Source organism: Anabrus simplex, chromosome 2 (genome assembly GCF_040414725.1).
Source record: "Anabrus simplex isolate iqAnaSimp1 chromosome 2, ASM4041472v1, whole genome shotgun sequence".
In the NCBI taxonomy this organism is placed as follows: Eukaryota; Metazoa; Arthropoda; class Insecta; order Orthoptera; family Tettigoniidae; genus Anabrus; species Anabrus simplex.
In genome coordinates this window covers 689,248,246-689,266,580 of record NC_090266.1, presented here as the reverse complement: position 1 = coordinate 689,266,580, position 18,335 = coordinate 689,248,246, and positions in this window count along the sequence as shown.

Sequence of the window (18,335 nt, the reverse complement as noted above, 5' to 3'; positions counted from 1 at the left end):
ACTTTTACGGCAAGCCAAGATGCCGGGCTGAGTGACTCAGATGGTTGAGGCGCTGGCCTTCTGACCCTAACTTGACAGTTTCGATCCTGGCTCAGTCCCGTGATATTTGAAGGTGCTCAAATACGTCAGCCTCGTGTCGGTAGCTTTATTGACACATAAAATAACTCCTGCGGGACCAAATTCCTGCACCTCGGCGTCTCCGAAAACCATAAAAGTAGTTAGTGAGACGTTGAGTCCTTATTGGAGTGCCCATTTAATTGATCATTCATTTATTGAGAGTACAGTAAATGTTTCATTTTGTTGAGTCTTGGTGACTTGCAGTGACCAAGACGTCGGTTTCACAATTTCAACAGGAAGCTTGGAGCCGAGGGCCTATTTGTTCGCAAGCTATATTAAGAAAGAGGGGTTGCTACATGACGCACCCGACCTTCACGTGCTTGCTTTAGATCAACGAAATGATGGAAGACAATGGCTTAGACCAACGGACCACGTTTCGGAAGCCCGGCACGAAGCTAGAATATCATACGACATGAGTTCGAAGTGAGCGTCGGTGACGTGATAATTTGAACCAATTAAAAGGTAGCACCATTCCATTATCGGATACACATTGGTTAAAGCAAGAGATGGCCTTGAACGAGCATAGGACAGCGTCTGTGGAGGTGAATTAATAAGGGTTAGTTACCCTTATTTGCCAGGAGTCTTCGAAGTATTAAAGTTGTGAGAAGTATGTACTTACGGCGAGTGCGGAGTCAGGTATTGTGTGTCTTGACCGTGTGGGGACTTTCTAACATTTAGATCAATACGCTCAGACTTCATTTAATTATTCATGATTTACGAGCGAGCTAAGAATACTTGAAGGCATGGGGAACTGTAAGAATAATGCCGAGACAATAACATATCTGGGTGCAATTGAACATTGATAAATTTGCATTTTAGTGTCTTCGAATTTCAGACGGAAAGAACAGTTTCGATATGAACATTCACGCGCATAGTTGCCTGCCTATTTAATGTAGATTTTCCGAGGACGCGAACGCCTGATAGACACCACAGTTTCTATTCCAGCATTGTGTACTGTTTCCAGATGCAGAGCTGTGACATACTACAGTTGAAGTGCGGAGTGTATGGGAAATTTACCTAGTTACCGGGTTAGATAGCCGGAGAGTTGTCGCGCGGCTGAATGGGAACTAGTTTTCACGGTCACGGGAAATTACCCCGACTGTTGTAAATAGTAACTGGCAGGTTGCATTGACCCAGTTGTAATACCGTAATTGAAGGAATGTTATAGTAAAGGTCCGAACCAGCAGAAGCAGGAAGACGCAGGGAGAACACGTTTTCTACGCCAGGATGGAGAACCACGGACTGAACGAGTTCCAATTTGAAGTCATCACAATCAATTTAGTTGGCTAGAAGGATTGTGAGCCGGCTGTCCCATAGCAGGCAGCCAAATCAACAAATGATGAGTATTAGATTTGCAATGTAATAATGTATTTGTGCAGGTGTTTTAATGTAGTCAAGGGGATAGGTTAGTTTCTTTTATTATTTAATTCCAGTAGGTTTAGCTGCTGGTTGGAAGAACTACGTCCTATTTCAGTAAATGTATGGAAGCTTGTATATTCAAATGTAAATAACTGTAAAGCACATGTGGACCGATTGCGTGAGGTCACAGCTTGCCTTTTGTTTTATTGACATTTTAGAGCTGAGTGGTTAACGTCATTCTTTTTACAAGTCAGTTTCTTGCTTTTAGCCTTGTTTAATAATGATTTGTTTTCCTTTGTTCTTTGAGAAGCAGTGAACATCTCGGTGCTTAAATATAAATGTAAAAGGGATTTAAATTAAAGTCAGGAAGGACTAGATTCATTAGATAATGGGGTTTCATAGTGTACGGGAACATGGCGTCACGTTTTCTCGGATTTAATGCATGGATTGTGGATGAGAATGTATGTGTTGGTGGAGCTCGGATCCACGATCTTTGTTAGCGTCATCTTCATGATTGTTTGAATTTAAATATAGGTGTGAATTTGCGATTGGTTCTCGATTTCCTCGATCGCAGTTTCGTATTCAAAGTTTCGATTATTATTATTATTATTATTATTATTATTATTATTATTATTATTATTATTATTATTATTATTATTAATGCGATTTTCTCGAGTTGAACGGGTAAGATATTTCAGTAACTTCCAGATTTTCATACACGATCTACGTCTGTGTGGAAATTTCTCAGTTTCTAGTTGTTGTATTATTACAGAGTTGGCCATTTTATTTAAGGTTTAACTTTACGAGCGCGAGTGACTGGTATGTGACCAGTGCGATATTTTTTTACATTTTGAGAGCGAAAGTAAGACGACGTCATTTATATTTGTATCAGTTTTGGCAACTTTAGGATATGTGATATTTTTGTGTAAAAGGCTTGCATTTTCATGATTGAGTAACTGACCTCGGGTAGACTTGTGAGCAGCGTGTGTTAAGGGATGGACCCCGGATGTTTTGGTATTTGCTGCAAATTTTGGGAGACTGAATCTCCGCTTTTGAGTCATTCCGCCATGTGGTAGGCGAGGATGGTGTGTGTTTATACCGAGGAGAGTTGTATTTTAGCGGCCTAAAAGTGTTGATTTTATTGGTGTTTGTCCATGTCATTACGGTTGATACTGTAGACGAGACTTTTATATCGCGACGCTTAGTTTGACTTGACTTTTATGATATGACCGCGCTTAGGATTATTTATGTCTTGTAATCTTTTTCAGAGACCAACATTGAGTTTTATGTTGAAGGTAAAAGCCTACTCTGTTATTTTCTTGAATTTTGTGTCATGTAATTTATTTCAGGAAACCACGTTGATTTAGACTTGACGTTGTAATGTCCATCATACGATTGGTTTGTGTCATGTAATCTATTTTAGGAACCTACATTGAATAGGAAGTGATTGTTCAAAGTGTAGAATTTATTTCATTAATATGTTCCATCGAGACTGTGTGTGAGTGAGAGTTGCATAAAGGCGGCATACTTTTCTTAGTGATGCCTGGAAAATATGACGACATGTTTTTGTTTCTTGATGTATGTATTTTGTGCCATTTATGTGATTTTTATTGGTGTGTGGTTGCGATCAACAGTTTTTTGTGTGTTCATGGGTATACTCATTATCGGGGTGTATATATTGATGGTATGTGTTACCACTCAGCGTAGCTTTATTGTGTACAGTTAGATTAGTTATTTTCATCCCAAAGCGCATTAAAACACATCTTTTCTTTAAGGTTAGGGACCCCACTGCAATGTAAAGTGTGCAGGAATCGGGAAATATTAATCTAAAATGGAAGGAATTAACAAACCAGTCAGAAGAGTGGTGCGAGCACGCATGCCAGTGTTAAAGTGCAAAGGTTTAGGAATTTTTTTGCTGACTGTTAAGTCTGTGTGTCGGCATACACTTGTTAAAATGAAATATGATTTGATCCTCAAGATGAACTCTATAAGCGTGGAGAACTATCTGAGTTATTTTTTTTTGTCACATTTGATGATTTTGCTACATTTTTCGTATTTTCTTGCTTATTTTAATAAACATGTTTTACTCTATACTGACGTCATGCCTCACCTTGTATCATTTATAGCTATTAGTTGACCTCGTATTGTCCATATTAGATGTATGTTCCCTATCAGATACAGGGTGCAATTTTAAGTTATTTTTCATAGTTCGAACTGAGCACGCCTGGGAGCGGCTGACTAGTCTGGGGCAGATTACCTTGTTGGTAGAAAACGGGGACAACGTAAAGCCAATAACATTATTTAAAAGAAAGGTTGAACCTGCCAAGTTGGGGTCAGACCAGCACATCAACCGTCTGAGCCACTCAGCCCGGCCTTGGCAAAGTCCTAGGTAGCCAATTCTCCATTCACCACACATGTACTCACGGATTATACGCACAACTTCAGCCAACGAGTTCGAGCCTTTATCTCAACATCCCGAGTACTCTCCTTCAATTGTTTCCACCGTTTGTGTCCGCAACCATTCGCACTGCCCTCGTGTTTACTTGCAACTTGTGAACAAGATATCCTAAGTATAGACATCATTTCTTCCTACACAGATAAGTCGGTCTATAGATCGTCGAAAATGCAGTATAATTTCGTCCTAGTGCTCACTTCTTCCTTATAGAATTCCGTTGATTGCAACTGGGAACTCACTGTATTAGCAAAGCCACATCTGGATTAGATTTCACTCACTATACTACCATCCTACGCCGCTGACTGGGTCATGTGACTGGTTATATATGATAGACTGCGTCGTTTGGCCATTATGATATGTAAGTGACTTTATGATTTCGAAATTAAAATACGCAGTTATTTTCTAGAATTGTTTATTATTATTATTATTATTATTATTATTATTATTATTATTATTGTTATTACAAATAATAATGTGTATGTGTGTAATATTTAATCTTTCAATTCGTGCACATAGAATTTACGTAGGCACTGTTCTATGGCGTATTATGTATAAGCCTAGTATGTATCCTCCTTGATGTATTGTTTCTCACAACAGATTTATATTTTTCTTTATTTGATGCGCTTTACTAACTTTACTTATTATGAATTTTTCTAACTTATTACCTTGTTTACGTATCTGATTCAATGGTAGTATTGCTTTATTATATTTTAATGATGTGGTCAAGTGTAAGAGAGGGCCACGAGCCTTAACTTCGCTACTGCTAAAGACCTAAATAAATAAATAAATAAATAAATAAATAAATAAATAAATAAATAAATAAATCCTGGGAGAATACACAAATTAAGTAATTTGATTTTCGGGCTTGACTTTCGATCCGCTTAAATCCTTTCTCACCTAACACCACTTGTCTTTATTCCTTTTTTAATCAGTTTACCATCCAGGGTTGATTTTTCCCTCGGACTCGGCGAGGGATCCCACCTCTACCGCCTCAAGGGCAGTGTTCTGGAGCTTCATACTCTGGGTCGCGGGATACATGTGGGGAGGAGGACCAGTACCTCGTCCAGGCGGCCTCACCTGCTATGCTGAACAGGGGCCTTGTGGAGGAGTTGAAAATGATATATAAGGAAGAGGGAAGGAAGCGGCCGTGACCTAAAGTTAGGTACCATCCCAGCATTTTCCTGCAGAAGAAGTGGGGAAACCACGGAAAACCACTCAAGGATGGCTGAAGGGGGAATCGAACGCCCCTCTACTCAGTTGACCTCCCGAGGCTGAATGGACCCCGTTCCAGCCCTAGTACCACTTTTTCAAATTTCGTGGCAGAGCCGGTAATCGAACCTGGACCTCCTGGGGTAGCAGCTAATCATACCAACCACTACTCCACAGAGGCACACCAGCAACACTTTTAATCCTGGAAATACTCATTTTCTTATCACACTCGCTGCACCTCCCTGCGAGCTCCAAGATACGTATAGCTTGCAGTCTACCATTGTTACCAAGTCGTTGGAGTAGACCAAATTGCTTACCGTCCACCAAGCGGCCAGTTTATACTGTATGATACCTTTCAGAAAGTGATCCGTGTAAACTGTAAACAACCTTGTCTAACCCCTGTAGTTACTTTGAACCAAGAACTCTTTTCGCCATCAATTTTCATTGTGTCCCTATTGTCACCACAAACGCCATTAACTACCTGCAATAACTTAATCTTGATCCCATAATCCCTCAGTATGACTAAATTTCTATGCTACTTGTTAAACGTGACGCAAGGATGAGGAAGGCTAGGACTGGGAAGGAAGGTCCGTGGACTTAATTAAGGTACAGCCCCGGCATTTACCTGGTGTGAAAATGGGAAACCACTGAATACCATCGTCAGGGCTGCCGACATTGAGGTTTGACCCTACTATCTCTCTGATGGAGGCTCACAGCTCCGCAACACTAACCGCACGACCAACTTGCTCGGTACTAACAAATTTTCTTTTACTATTCTGTAAACATGAAATGGCGTATGGCTTTTAGTGCCGGTAGTGTCCGAGGAAACGTTCGGCTCACCAGGTGCAGGTCTTTCGAATTGACGCATGCGCGTCGTGATGAGGATAAAATGATGAAGAAGACACATACACCCAGCCCCCGTGCTAGTGAAATTAACCAATTCAGTCAAAATTCCCCGACCCTGCCGAGAATCGAACGCGGGACGCTTGTGACCAAAGGCCAGTACGCTAACCATTAAGCCATGGGGCCGGAAGATTATTCTGTAAATATGAAAAGAATAAGGGATAAGAAACAAACTAATGCCTTCCGAATTAGAATGCGGAATGTGAAGCGTGAAACAGGTCGACCCAAAACCAGATGGCTGGAATCCTGGGTTGTCGTAACTGAGTGACTGCAGCATGTGATCAAGTCGGAGGGGAGTTCATTGAAGAAACTGAGGTTTTGATGTCTAGGCTGCAGTGCCACAGAAAAAGGACGACGTTCTTTAAGCATCAACAGCAACAACAACAAAAATAGCACCCTGTAGACATCTTTCTATATTTTGTCTTTCTCTCTTTCTAAATTCGTTTACCCACCAGGATTGGTTTTTCCCACCTCTACCGCCTCTACCGTCTCCTGGTAGGTGATACTTTGGGTCGGGGGATACAACTGGAAAGGAGGACCAGTACCTCGCCCAGGCGGCCTCACCTGCTATTCGGAATAGGGACCTTGTGGGGGGATGGGAAGATCGGAATTGATAGACAAGGAAGAGGGAAGGAAGCGGCCATGGCCCGGCATTTGCCTGGGGGAAAAGTGGGAATCCACGGAAAATCACTTCGAAGATGGCTGAGGAGGGAATCGAACCCCCCTCTACACAGTTGACGTCCCGAGGCTGAGTGGACCCCGTTCTGGCCCTCGTACCATTTCTCAAATTTCGTGGCAGAGCTGGGAATCGAACCTGGGCCTCCGGGGGGGAAGGGTTGCAGCTAATCACACTAACCACTATACCACAGAGGCGGACTCCTGTAGACATACCGTATCACATTGCCTAAACACTGTACAATGACACGTTTCCTGCTGAGAGTTCAATGTTTTTAAAATCGATTATACTGACTGAGCCAGTGCTTTAACACAAACCAACTCGTCATTTTATTTTTAAAAGTTCCAAAATTAACACACATTTTACGCGGAAACGCATAAAGATAGGAAAGACTCTGATAGCGCGTAATGGAAAACTCCTCGAGTTCTGAAGAGCGATGCACTTCTTGAAATAACCTAGGAGCCTGCACTTGAGAAGACTAGTTAAGCGCGTGGTCACGATCTCTAATACCAAACAATACATCCTTCTAGTCACTTGTACAACGTCCACATTGAATGCATTTACAGTCATAACCATTTGATGATATCAGTAGCTCCAAAGGGACAGACTGCAGAAACTAATACTATTAATAAAGACAAGAGGTTAACGAACTGCGTGGGAATAAGCGGATACTATTTTTGAAAATATTTCATAGCAGACAATGTAGGTGTCTCCATACTAGGAAAAATGTAAAATTAAGCAATTCCCTCACTTGTGCCGAAAGTCGATGGGCTTAAAATTTTAATTTCGTGTGGATATTTCTAGCCGAGTGCAGCCCTTGTAAGGCAGACCCTCCGATGAGGGTGGGCGGCATCTGCCATGTGTAGGTAACTGCGTGTTATTGTGGTGGAGGATAGTGTTATGTGTGTTGTGTGAGTTGCAGGGATGTTGGGGACAACACAAACACCCAGCCCCCGAACCATTGGAATTAACCAATGAAGGTTAAAATCACCGACCAGGCCGGGAATCGAACCCGGGTCCCTCTGACCCAAAGGCCAGTACGCTGACCATTCAGCCAACGAGTCGGACAGTCGATGGGCTAAACGGCCAGGAAAGGTTTCAAATTGTGAGTCTTGGATAGCTCTATCAAGCTAAAAAAGAAACTTATTTCGAAAATCACTTCCGACCTAAATGCAGTTCCGAAAAAACAGGCTAAAGTCGCTTGTTTCTTTACTTGTTTTCTATTTTATTCAAATCTTAGTTAAATTAACTTATTTATATAATTATTTCTCTAATGTGTTCCTTGGTTCAACACCCTTAGTGGTTTTTCTGATTTTTTAAAAAATGTCAAAAACTAATGCAGTTATAAGAGCTTAAGTTACACGCTCGTAGTGGTAGAAAAAGTCAAACTGCTAATCTGATCGTCCGGTAGTGGTTGAGTTTGCAGTGAACAGATTGCAAATTTTAGGAATAAAATAAAGAACATATTCTCATACTCATTCTACCGAGCTCGATAGCTGCAGTCGCTTAATTGCGGCCAGTATCCAGTAATAGGAAGATAGTGGGTTCGAACCCCACTGTCGGCAGTCCTGAAGATGGTTTTCCGTGCTTTTCCATTTTCACACGAGGCAAATGTGTAAGGCTGTACCTTAATTAAGGCCACGGCCTCTTCCTTCCCATTCCTAGGCCTTTCCTATCCCATCGTCGCCGTAAGACCTATCTGTGTCGGTGCGACGTAAAGCAACTTGTATAAAGCTTACTTCACATATTTATTTATTTATTTATTTATTTTATTTTATTTATTTAATGTATTTATTTACCAGGGCACTTCAGCACAAACACATACAGGTTCAGTCATGTCATGTCATGTCATCATCTGTTTACCCTCCAGGTTCGGCTTTTCCCTCGGACTGGCTGAGGGATCCCACCTCTACCGCCTCAACGGCAGTGTCCTGGAGCTTCAGACTCTTGGTCGGGGGATACAACTGGGGAGTATGACCAGTACCTCGCCCAGACGGCCTCGCCTGCTCCTATGGCCTTGTAGGGGGATGGGAAGATTGGAAGGGATAGGCATTAATGAGGGAAGGAAGCGGCCGTGGCCTTAAGTTAGGTACCATCCCGGCATTCGCCTGGAGGTGAAGTGGGAAACCACGGAAAACCACTTCGAGGATGGCTGAGGTGGGAATCGAACCCACCTCTACTCAGTTGACCTCCCGAGGCTGAGTGGACCCCGTTCCAGCCCTCGTACCACTTTTCAAATTTCGTGGCAGAGCCGGGAATCGAACCCGGACCTCCGGGGGTGGCAGCTAATCACGCTAACCACTACACCACAGAGGCGGCTACAGGTTCAGTACCATTCATATTGCTATACTGGCAGTTAGGAACTTATGAATTTAACAACGCTCATGTGAACTTTCATGTCACCGACCCCGTATCAGGAAACGGGACTAAGGCATACAAAAGTTCGTTAACAATTGACGAGGCAATACTTCACGGAATATTAGAGGTAATAATAAATAAAACTTCATTAAGATTGCATTTTCTGGCAACGTCAACATGCCGCCATTGCAGGCGCAACTGACGCCCTCTCTCACGACAGCTCCTTTTATACCGTACACGGGTCTCATGCGTGTTGCTGTCCAGCGCCATCTGTTGGCCTGTTTGTGCACTCGTTGTTGGTGGCAATAAAACCCCATATCATGTCAAGTATGTGTGGCCATTTGTACCTGACGTGTTGCTGCCCAGCGCCATCTGTTGGTCATTCTGTGTAATAAAATCCCATGTCATGCCAATCATGTGTGTCACTTACTTCCGCGAAGTTAACGCGCTTTTCAGTCACCCTATACATACATACATATGCGCTGGGAATCACAAACAAATGCAAACAAAGCACTAACAAAATAAACAGGACCATAAAACAAGCAAATAATAAATGCATAACATGGTGAACAGAACAATATTATACAGTATAGAGTCTGCATTAGGTATTTCTTTATTTTGATTTTTAAAATGGTCAAAGTCCGCCTCTGTGGTGTAGTGGTTAGTGTGATAGCTGCCACCCCCGGAGGCCCGGGTTGGATTCGCGGCTCTGCCACGAAATTTGAAACGTGGTACGAGGGCGGGAACGGGGTCCATTCAGCCTTGGGAGGTCAACTAAGTAGAGGTGGGTTCGATTCCCACCTCAGCCATCCTCGAAGTGGTTTTCCGTGGTTTCCCCTTCTCCTCCAGGCGAATGCCGAGATGGTACCTAACTTAAGGCCACGGCCGCTTCCTTCCCTCTTCCTTGTCTATCCCTTCCAATCTTTCCATCCCTCCACAAAGGCCCCTGTTCAGCATAGCAGGTGAGGCCGCCTGGGCGAGGTACTGGTCATTCTCCCCGGTTGTATCCCCCGACCAAGAGTCTGAAGCTCCAGGACACTGCCCTTGGGGCGGTAGAGGTGGGATCCCTCGCTGAGTCCGAGGGAAAAGCCGAACCTGGAGGGTAAACAGATGATGATGATTATGATAATAATCGTATGGCCTCAGCTACCGTGTGCAGACGTTTCAATTTGTCGCCATCTGGCTGTCTGCTCGTCAATTTCGACGTTCCGTTTTACTCTAGGACCACTAGATGGCAGACCGAGAACACCAAAACGCTCTTGGGCGTCTATGGCTGAGATTTAATGAATTTTGTCGGGTAAACACCAAATGTATCACCAGAGATCTTTTACATGGCGACATCGTACCGCATGGAGTATCGAATGGACTTTTTTCCGCCCTTCAAAAATCCGACTACCTCTGCCGGGTTTGAACCCACTATGTTGGCATCCGGTGGCCGACACTCTACCACTGACCCACACAAGCAGCTATTCTCCTCAGTTCTATCCCCCGACCCGAAGTCTCACGCTCCAGGACACTGTCCTCGAGGCGGTAGAGGTGGAATCCCTCGCTGAGTCCGAGGGAAAAGCCAACCCTGGTGGGTAAACAGATTAAGAGGAAGAATAAGAAAATTGTCAAGAAGGTAGCTTTCTGTATGGGCCTATCTTCAGCCAGTTTATTGTACTGAACTGTCGAATAGTGCAATAATGAATTGATGCCATATTTGTAGGGTAATCAGTTCTACGATGGATTTTATTGGACTTTCTTGTATTGTAAATTAATATATCTGAATTTACTTTACATGCTGTGTTCGAGTGATTAACTTTTGTTTAATTTGCTGAACGTCATAGTCATTGGCGCTTTCTGTCAAAGGCCATCACTGGACAGGACCTTGCAGGGTTCGTGCCGTTGTAAGGTTGGTGTTAACATGACCAAGTTAAAAATCATTTCCACTGCTCTTTTCTGAAGTAACGGTGTCCATGCCCCTTATATGAAGCATAATTTAAAACATATCCTCGACTTTTCACACACATGGTACTGAGTATTCTGCACTGCTCTCGAAAACGCCATCAATCAGGTGAGGTGCTTACATCATGTTTGCAGGTAGTGAGCTCCACTCTCCTACTCTGCATATATCCCCTGGCGTTGATTAAGAAAACAGACTGGCTCGACCGGAAAGCTTTCTAGAAGGCTAAGAATGAAGAAGGGTCATTCGCGATAAAGAATTCGAACTCGGAACACTAATTAGGGAATGAACACGCATCATTTACGGTAAAGAATTCGAACTTGGAACATTTGAACTTAGTTATGAAAACCTACTTTTGTTAATTTTAAGCCTTCAGCTCTGTGTACCAGTGCAGATAGAAACCGTGTCACCATGATGCCTTCAGTGAAATGCATAATTGCAATTGAAGATAAACTTTCAAAGAAAGATATGTGCCATTTTATTTTACAAAACTTGGCTATTAATTTTGTGGATTCCATTTCTATGCCAGTCCTATCGCATGATAATGCACGGTATAAAAAGAAAGGAAGCAATGAAGAGAGCAAGCAAGAAAGCAATCTCGTAGTTTTACGTGCAACCACAGTCCCGGGGCCTCCGTTTTTACGTGGACTTCGAACCACAGGGAAATTAATTTTCCATTTCAAATATCCGACATGCATTGCACGGGGTTCGAACCATGGGCTTGTCGATAAGAACCCAGAGATGATACCATTTTTTTTTTTTTTTTTTTTTTTTGCTAGGGGTTTTACGTCGCACCAACACAGATAGGTCTTATGGCGACCACCAACAGCGCGTGGCAACCCATCCAACTCCTGACCACGCCCAATGTTGCTTAACTTCGGAGATCTCACGGGATCCGGTGTTTCAACACGGCTACGGCCGTTGGCATTTTTTATCATGTTCCTTATGATATAGGAGTTATTTACTACAAGCTTACATACATCTGCATTATAAACCGTTGTGTCTTTCACTGTTCAGTCTGCAAACCTCTTTTAATTAACACCTCCACAAGCCTCTATTTACAACTAGCCCTGTGGACTCGTTCAGTTCCACACCCAACCCCCCACCACCACCACCACCTTGCACTACAGCCCTTGAAGGGCCTTGGCCTACCAAGCGACCGCTGCTCAGTCCGAAGGCCTGCAGATTACGAGGTGTCGTGTGGTCAGCACGATGAATCCTCTCGGCCGTTATTCTTGGCTTTATAGACCGGGGCCGCTATCTCACCGTCAGATAGCTCCTCAATTCTTATCGCGTAGGCTGAGTGGACCTCGAACCAGCCCGCAGGTCCAGGTAAATATCCCTCACCTGGCCGGGAATCGAACCCGGGGCCTCCGGGTAAGAGGCAGGCACGCTACCCCTACACCACGGGTTCAGCGTCAGTTTTACACCCCTCATCATTAAATGATTAAAAACTGAGTTCAACAATCAATCATCACCTTGATTTCCCTCCTCTTTTCTTATCCTCCAAGGATGAGTCCACTATTCCCCTCAGTGACATACCCTTCTCGAGGTTGATTACCTAGCTGTACTTCCTCTTAAAAGGAAAATCACCACCACCACCTTCTCGATTCGCCTCACATGATCTCACCACGGAAGCCGGTTGATAATCACATCTTCATTCATTGTGTCCATGCCTAACTTAGTCTTTATTTTGACATTACGAGCACTCTCCTGGCATTCCTTCCACCTTGTTACAACAACACATTCTCGTTACTTTCAAGTCTGTTACCTCTAGCGTTTGAATAAGATATCTTCAACAATTAAATATTATGTTACGTTCTGTTTTTGGACCGGCTCCGTGACTGAACGACCAGGTTATCTGCCTTCGATTCAGAGAACCCTAGGTTTGATTCTCGACCTTGTCGGGGATTTTAGCCGCGTCTGATGAGTTCATCTGATTCGAGGATTGGTGTTTGTGTTTGTTTTCTGGAAAATTATTGATGTTAATTGTCCGACTCTTTGGCTGAATGGTCAGCGTACTGGCCTTCGGTTCATAGGGTTCCGGGTTCGATTCCCGGCCGGGTCAGGGATTTTAACCTTCATTGGTTAATTCCAATGGCCCGGGGGCTGGGTGTTTGTGCTGTCCCCAACATCCCTGCAACTCACACACCACACATAACACTATCCTCCACCACAATAACACGCAGTTACCTACACATGGCAGATGCCGCCCACCCTTATCGGAGGGTCTGCCTTAGAAGGGCTGCACTCGGCTAGAAATAGCCATTATTGCTATTGATTTTAATCCATGAAATGTTAATAAATATACAAATGGAACAACAAAACACCCCGAGACACAAAACATGTTTAAAAAATGTTTTCTTTTCTAGGGAATATATTGAGTGAGCAATGGAAAGGAATGGAACAAACGCGCGACACGTAGAGTCCAGTGAGGATCTCTGCCTGCCAAGGTGATAGTTGTCGTGCTAGATAGTCTGCAGGATTTATAGTGTCACGTGATCATCGTGGCCACTTTCTCAGCCAACCCTCAGTTTCCCTGCATCTCATATGAGAGAGCACCTCAGTTGTTTGTATGGATCTCACTCCAGCCCTCAGCCCTGGAGTCGAACCTGGGCATATGAACGAGGTTAGTTTCTGTGCTTCATCAAATTTTACCGGAGAAGCATTTTATTTAACACATCATGAGGGCATTTTTCTTGCTGAAGATATTTTACACAATTCAAATAAAGCATGACCCCTGTAAATTTTAAAGGACTTACGATAACACTTTTATTCTGCGAACCCTAGTAAAATTTATGTTGCTTAATTTTCTGTGTCCCATGTTTCTACATCTATATATATCGCTGTTTTCATGTTTAGAACCATTATTATTTAGTATTGCCCTTATAATTCCTACAATAATTTTAATTATAAAAAAGATGTTGCAAGAATTAGGAATATATTTGAAATTTCCACCTTCCACAGATATCGTCCGAGTACGAACTAGCTGTGTTGCAGTTTATCATATTATAAGTAGTAGTCTTTTGGAATGAAATGAAATGGCGTATGGCTTTTAGTGCCGGGAGTGTCCGAGGACAAGTTCGGCTCGCCAGGTGCAGGTCTTTTGATTTGACTCCCATAGGCGACCTGCGCGTCTTGATGGGGATGAAATGATGATGAATACGACACATACACCCAGCCCCCCGTTTCAGCGAAATTAACCAATGATTGTTAAAATTCCCGACCCTGCCGGGAATCGAACCCGGAACCCCTGTGACCAAAGGTCAGCACGCTAACCATTTAGCCATGGAGCCGGACGTCTTTTGGACTGAGAACTTTCAAATATTGAAGATGTTTATATTTGTCCTTTACTTTCAGAAAAAAAAACAAAAACGAAATGGCATATGGCTTTTAGTGCCGGGAGTGTCCGAGGACAAGTTCGGCTCGCCAGATGCAGGTCTTTTGATTTGACACCCGTAGGTGACCTGCGCGTCGTGATGAGGATGAAATGATGATGAATACGACACATACACCCAGCCCCCCGCGTCAGCGAAATTAACCAATTATGGTTAAAATTACCGACCCCGCCGGGAATCGAACCCGGGACTCCTGTGGCCAAAGGCCAGCACGCTAACCATTTAGCCATGGAGCCGGACACTTTCATAGGAGAGTTGCACCGATTTTTGACTTCATCTTTCGGAGATGTTGTTATATCTTCTCCTTTCTTAAGTCCATTCACCTGGAAATAGGTAATGGCTAATTACTACCAGAAGTAATTATATAGACCTACTTAAAAACAAATGATCTTCAGATCATTAGCCTTGATCTTTAAAGCAATATCAGTCCGGCATTGAGATATCATTAACTGTATGGTCACCCTTTCTGTAGGCTGACGGGATTCTTCAAGTAATATTTATAGGACTTAAGTTCTCGATTATACTGTATTTCCCGGATACATTTTAGATGAAACTTCACGCTTTCCCTCAGTACTGAATTTCTCCTTAAATCGCCGTTACGTTACAACTCAATAGGTTCCGTTTTGCATGTCCTTGTATCTACCCATTATAAAGCACCATTATCTTGTTTTTCCTGGCGTTTTCCCCAAATAATTGCAGTCGGTACTTTATGTGGATTTGGGTCAGTTTTACTTCGGAATGGCATTCCTGACGCCATGCCTATATTCGCTGATCTATGTTTATTTGGTGGTTAGTTGTAGTGTGTTGTATGTAGACCTAGATGAAGAGACGAGTGTTCAGACGAACACAAAAACCCAGTCCCCGAGCTAGAGGAATTAAACATTCCCAGACAAGGCCAGGAATAGGACCTGGGGCCCTCTAGATCATTCAGCCCAGTAGCCGGACCCCTGTGTTCAATTATATTTTTCACTAAAGGCAAGTAGTAACAGTTCAGCTTACTCTGATTTCTGGACACAGCAATGATATGCTAGGTTTTAAGCACAGCTTCACAGATTATCGTATATCTTCATTCCAGGACTTTTCCAGACCTGTGAACTTTTGAGTAGCATTGATTGTTTTTTAAAAGCATATATCGCTAGACCTGTCTATCTTGGTAAAGAGGACGAGGTCTTAAGGTAATATTTTGTTCAAAGATATACGGGGTTTAATTTTTCTTAATTATCATAAAAATAGTTGGAAAGCAAATTTTATATGTTAAAGCAGATGCCTTCGTACTAGCCTATCAATAACATCTGTATCTCAAAAATGACCATAATCAGGTTTTAGATGTAAGTCGAGAGTATGCTCTGTTTCGTTTCAATATCTCCGTCATCGATTGCTTCTTTTTTTTTTTTTGCAAGTTGCTTTTCGTCGCACCGACACACACAGGTCTTATGGCGACGATGGGACAGGAAGGAGCTGGGAGTGGGAAGGAAGCGGCCGTGGCCTTAATCAGGTACAGCCCCAGCATTTGCCTAGTGTGAAAATGGGAAACCACGGAAAACCATCTTCATGGCTGCCGACAGTGGGGTTCGAACCCACTATCTCCCGAATACTCGATACTGGCCGCAATTAAGCGACTGCAGCTATCAAGTTCGGTACTGCTTCTTTCATGCCTTCATTTACGCTTTCTTTGGTAGGATGCACTCTGTATGGCTTCTGTTGTGGAAGCTCATGATCAAAATTCACTATACCTTCAGCTTCAACTGGTAGCTTTTCTTGAATATAGGGATCGAAAATGTCCTTGACTTTTTTATTTTTTTAAAATTTCTACAGAATCTGTTTATGTTTGTGCAGAAAGCCAAGCTTTAATGAAATACTTCTTCACTGTTTCGAAGAAAATTTTCCTTTTGGCCTGATTAATCTCGTTAACAGCGCCAAGCATATTTCTGCAACGATTGTGAAAAACCGGGTAACTGTCAATGTACTTCCTAACCATTATTTTCCTTAAGACTGGTCACCCCTCTCAGCCACGTACGGATATGCAGTCCATCAGAACAATTGTCGTTGTGTTCATATTCCTATGCCTTTGTGAACAGGAAAATGAATCTTACATGCATTATACTGTAGGAGGGAATCATGCATACATTTCTGCAGCAGGGCTCTGCTACAAGGTATGTAAGGTTCATTTTCCTGTACACATCAGCATATGAAAATGAACGCAACGACAATTGTTCTGATGGACTGCATATCCCGTTACAAGGTAATATCTGTATTGTATTATTATTATTACATCTGTGATATTATTATTATTATTATTATTATTATTATTATTATTATTATTATTATTATTATTATTATTATTATTATTATTATTATTATTATTATATTATTATGTCCGTATTATTATTATTTTATCTGTGAGATTACTATTATTTTGTTATAATTCTTATTCAATTCAATTTTGCAATGCTTGTCGCTTGCAGGATTGTACTTAGATGTATGCATATATACGTGTGTGTAAAATAACACTCAGTACATGTACAGTGAGAATTGTTATATGTCAGATGTTGGATATGGCATCGTTACATTGTGCAATATTGCTGGCGATTCTGCCAAGTCATTGCTACATCATGGCTACGTCATCGTGAGCTTTTAGCAATGCGCTCAGAGACTCAGCCACCCCAGGGGATTTCACCATTACATGCAACAGTTTGAGGCGTTGTGGGAGTATGTCATTGTTATTTCTGGAGATTACGTAGCTGTGTCAACCAACGTCTATAAAAGGTGGATGCATATTGTAGCGTCAGTCATTAGTTAAACGGAAGCTGAACAGTGAAGAAGTCTACTAGATGAAGAGGCCTCAGTCGGCCAGTCCACGAGTGTGAACGAGAGATGAAGAAGACTCAGTGAGCCATTAATTATTGGTCATTGAGAGAGTGAGGCCAAAGTTAGTTGGTCGGTTACTTAGTTGAAGACACGGACGCAAGGGCTTACCATGGAGTCAGAGAGGGATACCACCTGCTATGAGATAATACCATATTGACTTACAAAGAAGTCAGATGATATGGAGAAGAAGCAATCACAAGGATGTATCACCAAGTTAGGCGTGACGCATCTACAGTAAACACCAGATCAAAGGAATACGTCGTAATTACACTCAAAGTGTTGAAGGTACAGTGAAGTGAATCAGTGAGGGAAATATTTCGTATAAATTGTTAAATGTCCGGTCAAGAAGAATTCAAATTCATGCCTAGTTTCTTTCAGTTGCAATGTCATAATTTCATATTCTCATCTGTTTTATCGCAACAAGACTCACTAGTTTTTATATATTATTTAAAGAATATATTTTGTTCTATCAAACGAATTCATAGTTTTATTTCAATGACAGTAAAATATCTTAACCTCAAAAGTAATGGGGAAACCGAACGCCAATCTCCTTTTCCCAGAACTGATATGGTATGTTGTCAAAAGTAAGCTTATTACCCCACACCCTAGAGATAGTCAAGAGTCTCATTCTATTATTGCTGCACTGAGTGGCAGCTGGCGCCCTTCAAATAACGTATGTGTAAGTAAGCAGGTAAGAAGTAAGTGTGAGTACAAGGTCCGACGAGTGTGTATTTTATTTAATGAATGTTAATTTTCATAATTTCCATTTTAAATGCAGATATTCAGATTTTTCAATTTAAATGCAGTTTTATATGTTTCAAAAGTTAGTCAGCGACTTAGGAACTTCTCAGCGGAGAGGCGTGACCAGTCTTAAGGAAAATAATGGTTAGGAAGTACATTGACAGTTACCCGGTTTTTCACAATCATTACAGATTTACCTCTTTAACAAGTTCAGAAATAACAATAATGTTATTGATTTTTACGTTCCGCTAACCACTTTTACGGCTTTCGGAGACGCAGAGGTGCCGGAATTTAGTCTCGCAGAAG